This window comes from Tachypleus tridentatus, chromosome 1 (genome assembly GCF_004210375.1).
Source record: "Tachypleus tridentatus isolate NWPU-2018 chromosome 1, ASM421037v1, whole genome shotgun sequence".
NCBI lineage: Eukaryota > Metazoa > Arthropoda > Merostomata > Xiphosura > Limulidae > Tachypleus > Tachypleus tridentatus.
Genome location: NC_134825.1, coordinates 125,452,931 through 125,467,701, shown reverse-complemented (window position 1 = coordinate 125,467,701; position 14,771 = coordinate 125,452,931). Strand labels below are relative to the sequence as shown.

Here is a 14,771-nt window from a genome sequence, read left to right as displayed (position 1 = left end):
TTTCGAGAAGCTGCTTCATTATATGTTAAAATAAGATACTAGTTAGTTAGAGTTTTGTTAATAGTAGCACTTGTAAATTTTAAATGGTCTTAGCTTCTTAAAGTCTTTGCTTTGGGTTAATTTTAAACATCATGTGTATTTTTAGACCAAACACTTAACACCACTTGTACTGTTTCTACTATTCATTGTTAGAATGTTACGAGTCCAGGAGTGGTTACACTTGTTGGAAGACCGTCCCCAATTTGAATGTTAAACACCAATAAATAAAAGTATGAGAACTGTTTATAACTGATTTATTTCTGTTGCATTTACGGTAACCTCATATGTATATAAAGTGCTTGGAATCACTCACCTTGGATTGAATGAAGAGCCTGTTTTTGTTTGTTTTTTCCCCATTAACCACAACGAGCAATAAAATATTTGTATGCCACCACACTTCAATAAACCTTCAATATCATTACAGTCTTGTCTACATTTCAGTCGTTGTGCGCGACTTGGGAGGGTCGGGTTCTATTTAGACCTATTCTTCTCTCCTATGCTATGTGTATCAAACTGTCAAAAATGCTGCAGAGTTATTCACGAAATCAGACCTTGAACACTGATATAATACATCAGGTTGAAGCACTGATTTTACTTTCCTCTTCATGGCCGTATACTAGGACGGACTGTTAATTACAAAATTGTATACGTCTGGGCTCTAAAAGTCAAACAATTGATTGGCCTGGTACTTCCTAGCAAGTTTTAATTTAGCAATACATCCAATTCTTAAATATTTCATCTGGACTTCATACTAGAAGAGATTGGATATAAGAGATTTAACTGGCTGCTGTTAGTGAACTCAATACTACCTCGTGCACGTTTAGAGATACCCATTCGTCCCGCAACATGGCGACTAAGCTGAATGACGTTAATTATCACGTGTATGAAAGTCTTCTACAGGGCTCCTTGTTTGTTTTTGAATTTCGCGCAAAGCTATTCAAAGCCTATCTGAGCTAGCTGTCCCTAATTTAGCAGTGTAAGACTAGAGGGAAGGCAGCTAGTCATCACCACCCACCGCCAACTCTTGAGTTACTCTTTTGCCAACGAATAGTGAGATTGACCGTCACATTATAATGCCCCCACGGCTGAAAGGGCGAACATGTTTGGTGTGACGAACCCGTGACCTCAGATTACGAGTCGAACGCCTTAACCCCCCTGGCCATGCCGAGCCATTACAGGGTTGCTAAAAACAATTTCGTGGTGGGAATTTATGTTTAACATCTAAAAGGCGATTCGAGTTGCTTTTCTTTCTCTTTATCTCGTCTGATGAAAATGGTGAAACCAAATTAATTTAGATGTGGTTAAGTGAGTTCAATTCTACTAAATGAAAAAAATAATCGAACTTGCAGAATGCAATTTTGATTACGCTGTTTACCTACTTTGTGTTTAAATAATATTCTATGTTGTGTTCTAGAAACTGTGGTTGTATATTAATTCAGAGGGTTGAGTGTGCTACATAAAAACAATCTTGAATATGCAGATTAATAAATTGCGTAGCAACCACAGCCAATGTAAAGTTGCGGTAGAACGGGATGTAGCAGAAATACTTTTTGCCACCAATAATAAACCGCTTTTAGGAAGAGCTTTTAACAGTCCTTTCCGACTCAAAGTATTCATACGTAAGACTACAAAAAAATATTGAGGTCGGAGATTTAGAATTTCAAAGAATGAGATACGAATACGGATCAACCTAGATAACCAGGACCACCCAGAAAGAGGCCTGCAACAAATCATACCTCAACTGATTGAAGGACAATTATTCCCCCAGACAGATGCCCATCCACAACTGTTCCTGTAGCCTTGTCTTCTTATATTAATATAATTGATTAAAATAGGAAAAATATCACATATTGCTCATATTTTGTAGAAGAACGAATTATATAAAACCTTTGACCATCTCGACCTGGCTATTCTTTACTGTACATGTCACGAGATTTTTTTTTAATTTTGCGCATAGCTACACAAAGGCAATCTGCTCTAGCCGTTCCTAATTTATGCAGTGTAAGACTAGAGGGAAGGCAGCTAGTTATCACCACCCGCTATCAACTCTTGGATTACTCTTTCATTCGGATTAACCGTTGCATTATAACTCCCCCACGGTTGAAAGGGCGAACATTTTTGGTGTGATGGGGATTCGAATCCGCAACCCTCAGATTACGAGTCGAGAGCCCTAACCACTTGGCCATGCCGAGCCGCCGAGGTTTTAATGATTTATACTCAAATGTATAGTTCAACACTTTTATTTTATAACAATAGACAAAATTTAACATGAAATCTGTGTTATTTTCTCGTACTGCAGTTTTATATAATTAATTATCCTGTTTTTGCTATTTGAGTCAGTTACATTAATATCGTAAAATACAGCTGCGGAGGACAGACATCAGATTATCATCCCAATCGAAGTAAGCAAAGTGAGACACTTTGTAACAAGCAAATATCCTAAACACAGAGGTCAGAGCCTCAAGCAACAGTTTGCAACTTAATTATGAAGGATCTTTGTTTATAACAGCGAAACAAATCACGTATACACAAGTTACTCTTACGATATGTCCGTTCAACCTGGCATATCACAAGCAGTTGAAGGGTGAACTGGATATCCACACTATTCATCTAAAAAGAGCCCGGCATAGGTAGGTGGTTAGGGCGCTTGATTTGTGAACCTCAGTGTTGCTAATTTAAATACCCTTCCCACCTAACACACTTGCCTTTTCAGCTGTCGGGGCATTATTATGATACGATCAATCGCACTATTCCTCAGTGAAAGCATAGCCCAAACGTTGGCGGTGGGTGGTAATATCTACCAACCTTCCCTCTTGTCTTACACTGCTAAAATACAAACAAGCAATTTAGAAATACTAGACGTGGCACCTATGCATTTCTGTACGATTGGAGTATTAAAACGGACGCTGGGAATCCATCCTTCTCGCTCACTAGATTGGTTATGAAAATCCTATATGGAGGGGTGATATATTTTTTGGATGTAAAATCTTACGACGGAACTTTTTGTAATGGAAACTGCACTGAAGACCTATTGTTGAATGTACGGTAGTCTGACAAAGCATCGTTGAAGATAGTAACGTGTACTGTGACGAAGTAGTGAGGTTCTGAAATCGTTTTAGTATAACATAATTAACCATTTTAGATGAGAGTAAGGTAAAACAACCACCTTAACTTTCATTTCGGATTTTAACTATCAAGGTGAATATCATGAAAAAAGAGAAATATTTTAAAATTAGCACTTTTTATGATAAACGTAATTTCTAACTAAAACACATATGGAATATTGATCTTTTTTATTGAAAATATTCACTCCTATGTGGCTGAGAGCCACTTTGCGTATAAGATTGGATAAAAGAGACCTCTAAAGATGTGGTAAAGTGCCCCGTTTAAATCACAAAAATTACAACTTAAAATAAAAGTAGCGTTTAGTAGCTGCATTTAAATAACTTAAAATGTTGTGTTCCAGACAGGGACTGGAAAGACCGTAGGTCATAGGTATTTCTTACGATAATGGTGCAAAAGAACATAACAATTAAACATGAATAAAACATTTATCTGGGTACCAGTGTTGGGTAAGGCAATCATCCCCTGTGCGTCAAGATGGCTCTCAGAAGAGGAGAGTGGTTCATATCTTAGGTCATTGATTGTAAAGCATTCAATCACATGATAAAGGTCAGTAATCTTGAAACGTGTTTCAAGCTGTCTATAGTTCTCATTGTTGATATCAACAAAGTGAAATTATCTGAAATATCTACTTCATGTCCATAATAAATTCAAAGTGCCTTATCTTAGACCAAAGATGTTTATCAAATAGCGCTTTGATCATTCACTTTCTCGTCCGTCTGCTGCTGTTTTTGTGCATGTGGTCAAATGAATAATAGTTACATATAATTCACTTAGATGGCAGCACGTCTTGACTAATGGTATACAGGGATGACCGTTTACTGAAGGGGACCGTCTTACCACACTTTCTACCTATAATATGCATCAAACAATCATGATGAATGAGAATTTGTTGAGTAAAAATGTATCAAAGGAAATCCTAGGATGTAATTTCTTATTTCAACCGCTTCTAAAGACAAGAGAAATAAAAACAACAACAAAAGTTTAAGGTAAAATTCTCTCTTCACGTAAATGAACGTAAGTGAACTAAACATCACGAGAGTTTATAGCCTCACATGAATATAACACACAGTAACACGATTTAATGAGTATCATCTTGTAAATTAAGATCACGAACGCTATCTCGCAAATAGCATAGGCCGTTGAAATGCAATTGATATCAAAGGAGCTCAAAAACTGCATATCTAACGAAATAACTACGGAATACCTTCTTTTTTTTTTCTTCCACTAGGCTATTATGTTTATGCCAGTTACATGTTTCACAAATATATCAAAATTAAAAAATTGATAAATTTTAGTAAGATATTAGTGGTTTAAGAAGAAAATGTTCCTCTCAAGTGACTTAAATTTATGTCACCTATTATATAAGGAAAATTCGAAGAAGTTCTTTCAAAACACGATTTGTTTATAATGTAACATTACCTTCTGGAGATGATAGGAAGGAAATAGACCAGTAAAATAATTGTAACGGAAAACATTCTTCTTCTAATCATTTTTTTTCTTTTAAATCTGTTTCTAGGTCGCTTCTTATCTCCCTCTTACCTTCAAAACCTCTGCCAGTAAAAAGAAATTAGAAAAAAAAAGAAATCGATAGGGTTTATTGGTATACTTAAAGCCACTTCATTAAATATATATAGCACAAACATTTCTGTGTTTGTCTGTTATATAACTAGTATATCGTTTGACCAGTCTTAACCAAACTTTGTGGGATGCTAGGTTTGACGAGGGGCATATTAATGGAGGTTTACAACCCCTCCTCCTATTGTTTTATTCAGCATTTGTTATCTTGGATCTAAAATAAAGTTAACAATAGTCATAGATGGCATCATTTCCTTACACCAAAATAAAACAAACATTTATTAAATTTTCTATAACACAACATACACAAAGTAGGGTGGCACAAAAACGTCTTTTATATCTCACAGAGTTTGCTAGCACTTTCTACAAAGGAATGCAATGAGAAAAATTCCCGCCACTATTACAATAATACATAATCCCAGCTGAAGTTTTTATTCTGTGTCCTAGCATAACGAGCTGACTGGGGCGCTTGACTTGTAAACTGAGATCACGGGCTTCAATTCCCGTCACATCAAACCTTTTCAGCCGTGCGGGCATTATATTGTGACAATTAGTTCCGCTATTCATTGGTAAAATAATAATCCTAGAGTTGGCGGTTGGGAGTAATGACTAGCTGTCTTCCCTTTAACCTTTCACTGTTAAATTAGGGACAGCTAGTGCAGATAGCCCTCGTGTAGCTTGCGAGAAATCCCAAGAGAAATAAACACAAATCATATTTCATCTTTTGCTGTTTAAAATGTATGGAGAGTCATAAACCAGTAATTTACATTAAAATACGTTTTTATTTAGTGTTTGAAAATAACAGAAATGTAGGTGGAATGTTATCTTTTACCATTCCATACGGTTTGTTTGTTTGTTTTGAAGTTCGCGCAAAGCTATTCGAGGATAACAATGTGATGAATGTGTCCTTTATTTATCAAAAGCCTTTTAAAAACTGTTTTGCATACCAAACAAATAATAAAATAGCTTTATGTATCTCATTCAAAAATTTTGCGAACCATGAGCAATTAAGTAACACGTATTTTGAGACAAATAAGTTCTGGTGTACATTTGATCACTCAAAATTAATCACATCTTTCTACTATTGATGTAGATCTGAAGCTAATTTCAAGAACATAAAAAGTATTCTGTGACATAAGTCATATTTACTGTTAAAATTATCAACGTTTGTAGAAAAAATTAACGACTCCTTTCAATATATGATTCTTGGAAAACAGTTGACATAAAAAAAGTACATAAATCATATTCTAGTGAACGATTTCTATTCTCGAAATGAAAGAAAGTCGAATGCAGTTATTTTCTGGCCAAACTAATATCCACTTATTTAAAATAATTCACATGAATTTGAACGAAACTGAAGTGCACGTGCCAATAATTTGCGAGTTTCTCTCAAAGATTTGCCTCCATATCTTTGAAATACCAGTTCTTCTGTGTTTCTGGAGGCGATGTCCTCCGCTATATCTTGAAAAGCATTTTTATCTCTGAAATGATAAATGAATAGCTCAACGTGACTTGGTCTCTACACCATCAGTTTCTGTCAGATTTCCGCGTACATCTGAACGTACCTAACGTATGCAAACATTAGGTTCTTCTTCCACTATGTGATAAATCCATAGATTCAGATTGGTAAAACAAGTTTGTCTTGGTACTGGCAAGCTTTGGAAATGATTTGCGAGTGTAACCAAAATATTTCCAAAAACATGATGAGAATGAAGAATCTGCTTTCCGTGCCTATAATTTCAAAATGCAAAAGGTTTTTTGCTGTCTTGATCTACTTATGTACAAATCTTTGAGTTTTAAAGTATCTTTATAGTCGTTAGTTTTTCAGTTTCAAAGGTTCATTTCCGTTTATTTCTAGTGCGCAGTAGTTCTTTTGTAATTCTTGGTTTGGTTTGTTTTGAATTTTGCTCAAAGGTACACGAGGGTTATCAGCGCTAGCCATTCCTAATTTAGCAGTGTAAGACTAGAGGGAAGGCAACTAGTCATCACTCTTGGGCTACTCTTTTACCAACGAATAGTGGGATTGACCATCTCAAAACAAACCAAACAAAATCAGTTTAAATATTCAAGCATCAATGTACTATAAACATTTCATTGTTTCCGTTGATACTCTTATCATATTACTACAGTTACTGTAATTTATTTGTTCATTAAAACACTGCGCAAAACCGTAATATATTCCAAAGCTTGGAATAAATTAATTCCAATCGAAAGTGTATTTGTATTTAGATGTACAGCTACATAATAAACTAAATGGGTTCTGTCCTTCGTGAGGAATCGAACTCGGGATTTTATTGTTGTAAGTCCATAAACTAACCGCTGACTTGCTGGAAGACGTAATGTAACTTTAAGAAAGAAATTAAAGAACGGGTTTAAAAATCGCCAACTTTATTATTATTTTATGTTAAGAGGGTGACGTTTTGAGCTAGCGCTCTTCGTTAGATCGTACCGGCTTACAGCTATACAGTTAACTATCTGTTTCTGTGAGGAAGGAATAGACCATACTGAGAATGAAGGCAAAAGGTGTTGAGTCTATGTACGTAAGAAAAAAAACACACTGTTTTGAAATCTGTATGAAAAGTAGATAATACCAAGCTGGAATATATCAAGCTGTAAAAGAAATAGACCCGTATGAAAACAGGGCCTGCAAGAGTATATAGCATATTAAAACTATACCTGTCTCATAACAGAGGATAACGAATTATATTTTGTACAACCCACATATGAGTCGAAAGTGAAATTACGCTTTTTTTAACTTTCGTAAGATGGAAAAGATTGAACAGATATGCTAATAGTTATTCATATTATTGTTATATGTTAACTTATCAAATTTATATATTGCTCTCTTTTTCACATGTTCTTAAATTAACAAACATTTGAATCTCGTCATCCCTCACTTATAGAATGGAAAAGACAATTTTTGTGAATATTAGCTTCCTTCATGTTGCACTTCTCTCTTCTTGAACAATCGAACATTAAGTTGAATGTCTTTATGATCACTGAACTTTGTGTCAACATCATTAATAATTTTTTTTATTCATCATGTTTTATTACAAAGTTTGGAATGTTTAAAAATTAAAGGCTGTTTCAATGAACAAGGTTTTAACTTTCAATGTTAAAAAATCTGATTAAAATATTGTTTGTTAGTAGTTAAACACATAGCTACACAATGAGCTATCTGTGATCTGCCAACTACAAGTATCGAAACAAGAGTTTTAGCGTTATGAGCCTTTAAAAGTTTAGACTTACCGCTGAGTGATTGGGAGCTAAAAGACTGATATAGGCTAGTTACAGAAAGAAAAAAGGGAAGGCAGGAGGGGAGTAGAAAAGGGGGAAACTAGAGGGACCATGTAGCTCCAACTACACAAGAAATTAGATTTTTGAGAACTTACGTACCTAATTTTGCTAAGGATTATTTAGGCAGTCGTCTAAATGGGACAAGAGCTCTTTTGCAGCCGCGTGTATATTTATAACATCCGTCACAACTACGGGAGAAACAAACGATCATATAAAATACACCAGTGACCTTATTTGTTTTTATGAGCCATGAAATATTCAGCCACCAAAACATTGCAGTTGGCATTCGACCAGGAGGTGTGCGAAGAACAATAACATGGTTCATAAGTTAGAATTCTTTCCATTACCTGCCAAAGGCAATGGAACAGCTCGCATCTAATTTAGTCTCCAACAGAGGATAACACACGTAAAAAACTTGGAAAGATTCCAATAACAGAGTACTATTAGTATCTGCCAACATCAGCCAAATATTGAAAAATAAACACAGAATATTTGAACAACAGATCTAATAAATCATCTGTAGTAAAGGGATAACATGTACAAATGCTATTGTCAAAAACGAACTGTAGCACAGAAGTAACAGCTTCGTTCTAAGAATAGAAATTAAAAAAGGGCAGTTTATTCTTAAATTACCTGTCTAAAACAATGGTGTGGGAACTTTTTCTATGGCGTTCTCCCCTTTATAAGCACACGTTTTGTTGCGCCCCCTTGCACTGTTAATTGCTATTACAATATTGCTTGATAAAAGTGATATTTTAAAGAAAGTTGTTGAAATTTTCTTAAGTTTTAAACTTGTACTTTCAGATATATTAATAGGAGGGGGTGAATGTTCCCATAGTTTGTGACCCCCGAGTCTAGAAGAACAATTCAAGAGTATTGTGAATAAACATAACAAGAAAATAATATTCAGAAGCAACTATTACTATTCGAAATGTTGAAAGGAAAATCATTGGTGTCCATGGATGAAACGCAACGACGTATAAACATATGTATCACTGAGTATTCTGAATGGACAAAAATAATTACAGCCACATGACGAAGACTACCGCTTTTGCAGTAAACTCTCGATGATCACCTGCTGTTAAAGTTACAGGCCAAGAATCAGATACCAAAAGAATAACATGTCTACATAATATAGAGAGAGAAACTAACCAACACATATATAGATCTTCTGCAACTAAAACAAAACATTTCATACAAAATCAAATCAATATTTGTTGCAATGTTAAGTTACATTAATCTCTACATTGAATTATACAAGAAATAGCATATTGTGCATGTAACAATATGTGTATATATGTGCTTTTATTTCATTGATAATTCAATTCATGTTTTATGTTAGTCATACATATATATAACGGATTACATCAAAATGGATTATAGATAATAGAATGATATGTAAATAAAAACTTGAACACTTCATATTTTTGTATTTTAATATTATACTGATTAACATGTATGTTCTATAAAATTATGAATAGTATTACTTATGGTACCTGTAGCCACTCTATCTTTTAATGTCTAAGGTAGATTGAGTTCGCAGTTTGAAAGTTTCAGAACGTAGTGATAACAGTGGCATTCGATCAACAGTAACAGTGGCATTCGATCAATGGTAACAGTGGCATTCGATCAATGGTAACAGTAGCATTCGATCAGTTATATTAAATCTGATTTCTCTCATTTCTTCTTTCTCCTCGTCCTCTCAATCCGATTTTGATCATGCTAATTTTGATGGTACCTCGTCCTCTCAGTAAGGGCTTTATATGTCATGGGAATCAACTCCTTCACCAGTAAATTTAGGGTTTCCCCGTGGCTGCGTGCTAGGACAACGAACGACCCTAGAGCAACAGTTCAGGTAACTTCACCATTACGTGCTAGAAGAAAACATATATTACGTTTACTTTATCGAGTTTGCTTTTTGTTTTTTTTTTTTTTTTTCATTTTCTGTTGCTAAGCCTTTCAAATTAAAGGTCTTTATTCTTGGTGGCTGGTGCATTATATTTCTTATTTAGGCCGCTAGGTTAATGATGGATTTTAATCTTTAAATGCACAAAAATTTAGAAAAAGGGGTTGAAAAACTTTACAAAACATTTTAAACAATAAACATGCAAAGGCCATTAAAAAATACAGATTTAAAGCTCAGCTGGTAGACGTGAAACTAAACACGAAAATGATACTTGGTGGTAACACATATGATGCCTAGTGACTTACTTCAATAATTAAGCTACTAAATACCCAAAAGTATAAAACAAATAAACAGTGAAAAGAAATATGCATTATTATTCTTAACATTTCAGACAAAAAAAAAGAAATGAAACAAAGTGTTTTTAAAGTTTTCCACAGACAGCAAGACAATTGTTTCTTTGCATGTTATGTCAATTAACCTAGTTCTATTATTGTTGTACTTCAGTTTAATGTTTTCGGAATACTTTCACTAAAACTGCACTTGGAAAAGATCAGATAAATGACAAGCTATGATGTGTTAATATGATCACTTTATGCGCTGTAAATTATTTTTTGTAACCAAGACGAAACGTAGAACACAAATGGTGTATATTTCATGAAAACTGTGATATTGATAAAATGATTAATATTTATTATCTTGTCTGTTACTCAAGTAGAGATGACATGCACTTTATCACAATTAAGTCACTAATACATTATAGGTTATTTTAGTATATCCTGAAATAAAACTGTTTCATAAATTTTGTTATTATAATCACAAACATCTATTTATCCTCTAAGTGACACAGATGTTTTATTTGTATAATTATAATTACATATTGTGCATTAATCTGTCTCTAAGACATCTGGCGGAGTGTTTTATTTATTAGTTATATGTGTTATATCAGTTTTGTTTTGTTTTTGTAGTGAAGTGCAAAACTACACAATGGTCACAACGGGTATCGAAACCCGATTGCACTGCACAACAATTTTTTTTAAAAGGTTTGCTTCCTGAAAATTTTTGCTGATTGTGATACCTGGTGGGTATGCACAAATAGGAACTCTGAGAAATAGACAGTTAACTGTTTACCGGCAATAACGTATTTAATTGCGTTTATGTTTCTAATATGCTATTAAGTTCAACATAATTAAAAGTGTTTTGCTCCTGATTTTTGTTTGTATTCAATGTCCGGTGCATCACGTTGCAGTGTCCAACAGTAGTCAGCAAGCATTGAGGGGTTCCAGTTGCCCTGATATCGTTTTTTCCATTGTAGCAATGTCCTGGTGAAACTGAAGATTTCGATGAAACGATACCTGATGGGCAAATTTGGATGTGATTTTTGTGATCAGCAGCCAAAAATCTATGAGGAACACCCAACAGTGTTCAAGAAGCAAAAACTTTGTTGTGCAGTGTTGTTAGCGTTTTTTTAGTGTCATATTATAACAAAAATAAAATAACAAAAAAATTTCAATCACATAAGTTTTACTGGCCTATTATAATGTACATCGCTGTGACTGAATCATTTCGCTTCAAATGAAAGTTCGTTTGTCTGGCAAAGTTACAAGAAATTAAAAAAGTTTTAACTAAAACACGCCTTATTTCAGTCGATAATTATGAGACAACAAGTCTTAAAGTGAAGAAAACCTTACACAGCGAAGCATGGAATTATCCAATAATTCGTGCGTTATAGTAGATTTCAGTAAAAAAGAGAAAGAGAGAAGAAGTTATCATTCCATAAGTCTTAATTTTACAAGTACATTTATCACGAGTTTAAACAAGATACATCCAAGGGTACTTTGCTTCTTTTAATCTGTTTCTCATCTCCTTAAAAAAATTAAAAAAATGTGCCAAACAGTCAAACTACCTGGTCCTTCACCTCGTACGTTAAGCTTATGGGCATATAATCTGGCAGTTTTATCAGATGAAAAGTCTCTTGTCACTTTAGGGCAAGACTAATGGCTTGAGATGGAGTAAAAACTGGCTTATTCTTCTTTTTATACACGTGAGTTCAAAGTTCTGATCCTGAAGAACGTTTTGAAAATCTAATTAGAGAACATGTGGTTTAAAACTTTCACGGTTACAATTAATTAAGTAATTAAACAATGAAAAATTACATAAATAATAAATCAATCAATCATTTCTTTGATGTGATAAATGTTTGGAATAAAGTACAAAGCTCCATAGTGGGATATCTGTGCTCTACACACCATCGAAACCCTGGTTTCTAGCGGTGTGAGCCCGCAGACATACCGTTGTGCCATGGAATGGGGACGGGGGCATTTCTGTGGGAAGAAGCCCATTACAATTTTATCTTCAAATGTATTTTTGTAAAGCTTGATCGAATACACGAAAGGTACTTAATTTTCTAATCATTCAACCCTTCTACGAATCACTTTTTTTTCTCTATGGAAACCATATGTTAACATGTTATTTGGGCAAGATATTAATGGATATTTATTTTTTACAATTTTAAAACCTGTATTTCGTGGCTTAACAGTTAACACATTTGCTCGAAACTGTGAATCTGAGGATCCGATGTTCATCACTAGCATCCCGTTGTTTGTAAAAAAAAAAATTGTTATGCACTTTAAGCAGTGTGTGCGTTGTAAGATTGAAGGTTGAAGCCTACTTTTCGGTCAAACAAGAAAAACCAAAGGTTTGACTATTTATTTTGTTGTGATTGTCGTTGTTTTTAACAGGCTACCTCTTTTCTCGTAGTCTATCAGTTCAAATTTAAAAGTGACTATGTGCAAGCAGCTCTTGTTTATCGGAACCTGTCATGGCTCAATGATTACGGAGCTCGGCTCATAATCTACTTGCCGGAGGTTCGAATTCCGTCACAGAACGTGTCTGTTTTTTCATTCCTAAGGGCTTTATAATGTGACGGTCAGTACCATTATTGGTTAGTAAAAGAGTGGCCTAAGAGTTGGTGATGGACGGTGTTGGCTAGTCTATCACTACTGAATTAGAGACGGCTAGCACAGATAGTCCTCGTGTAACTTTGTCCAAAATTCGAACCAACTAACCAAATTCTTGTTTCTCTTTGTACGAATACTCTCAATCTGTTTTAACTATACAAATCTCGTGAATAATTTTTACCATGATAAAATTTTAAAATATATATTTATAATATTTATATTACAATTTATTATAATTAATATTTATTGTTTTGTTGTAGGAACTCGGCATGGCCAGGTGGTTGGGCGCTCGACTCGTGATCTGGCGAGTCGTGGGTTTTGAATTCACATTACACCAAACATGTTTGCCTTTTCAGCCGTGGGAGTATTATAATATGACGCCAACTCTTGGACTAGTCTTTCACCTCTCGTCTTAACGCTGCTAAATTACAACTAGAGCAGATAGCCCTCGTGTAGCTTTACATGAAATTCAGTAATAACAATTTTCTTGTAGAAATATGTAAGAGCATCATGAAGCAAAACAGAAGTGGCTCGAACTTAAACAAAAATATCATATATTCAGTATCTGTAGTTATATGATTCTGAAAACAGTACCGTGACTTATATTGAAAACAGAGTACGATAACTTAATTGTTAAACTGATTAAAAAAGCGTAACTTAAACAGATAAGTATGTATATGTATATATTTCGAAGCTTAACTTTGTCATAGATACAACATTTAGAAACGTATACAAATAAGAAAAACTATATAGACTTGATTTTCATTGACTGTCAAGTAAAAAAAAAAAGTTTAAAAGATTTCTGACATTTATTGTTTCTTTTTTAATGTTGCCAGAATATAAATTGGTCCCTCAACATATCAGAAAACCACAATAAGTATAAAACAATAATATTTCTTCGCAAAACTTGGGAGAAAATATTACAGGTTCGTGAAAAAGTTACTCCTTCGAAACACGTCGACTGTACAGCTTAAAATTAATAAATCAACCTCTGGTAAAAAGAATCTTCATGTCACCGACAAAAAATAAATATATTTAAATATTAGACCTGAGGGTTAAACAAACAAAAAACACTTGCACGGTGAGGTTGTCGCCATGCGGAAAGATCCTTCCTATAGAGAGCTGTGATTCGTTCGGGAAGTTAAAAGAGCACGTGAGGACACCATCTGGTCTGTTGTCATTTCCGTCAGGCCTATGAATGATACTGTGAGAAGTTAACGATTTGACCTTAGTTTCTACGCGTACTGAATAGTTCAAGTTACTTGACTTACGTGCTACTGGCGCGTTTTGCAAGAGCTCTTGGCGGCATCTCGTGACTTTTGGGACATTTCAAGGGCGTGTGTTTTCCGAGGCTGTTGACAGGGGAGTTTTAACTATATTATTATTACTATAGGAGTATGGAAACCATCTTAGCTATCGACTGGCTTTTTAAGACCGTTTGCAATAACATACGAAATATTGAAAATGTAAGAAATAGATTGTAATATAAAAATAAAATTTCAAAGCTCATTCATGTCCATGAATATAAGTAATAAAATAGTAGATTGGTAAACTATAAGAATTTTGTACATATCGATACATAGCGCAGTGACGATGATTAGTTTAAGCAAATTATTTCGTCGGAGCTATTTCTAGGTAACCCTCCACGGGCCCAGCGATATGTCTGCAGATTTACGGCACTAGAAATCGGGTTTCGATACCTGGTAAAACACAGATAGCCCGTTAGGTATCGTTATGCTTAATTTCAAACAAAACATTTCTAGGTAATATTCATTAACTTAGCAACAAGAAAACTAAAAGAGAAAATATTTTTTTAATGAAGTTACTATTTTTTGTTACTTTTCTAGGTCGTTACGTTTGCTATTTTTAAT

The 14,771-nt window shown here is 34.3% G+C and overlaps 1 long non-coding RNA gene across 1 annotated transcript; it reads right to left on the bottom strand.

Moving 5' to 3' along the window:
- Positions 1-7,752: 7,752 nt before the first annotated feature.
- Positions 7,753-14,189, bottom strand: LOC143222769 (uncharacterized). Its single transcript, XR_013012477.1, has 3 exons — positions 13,979-14,189; positions 11,847-12,004; positions 7,753-9,911 (listed from the first exon to the last, which is right to left on the bottom strand). It is a non-coding gene; the product is annotated as an uncharacterized LOC143222769 (long non-coding RNA).
- Positions 14,190-14,771: the final 582 nt, after the last annotated feature.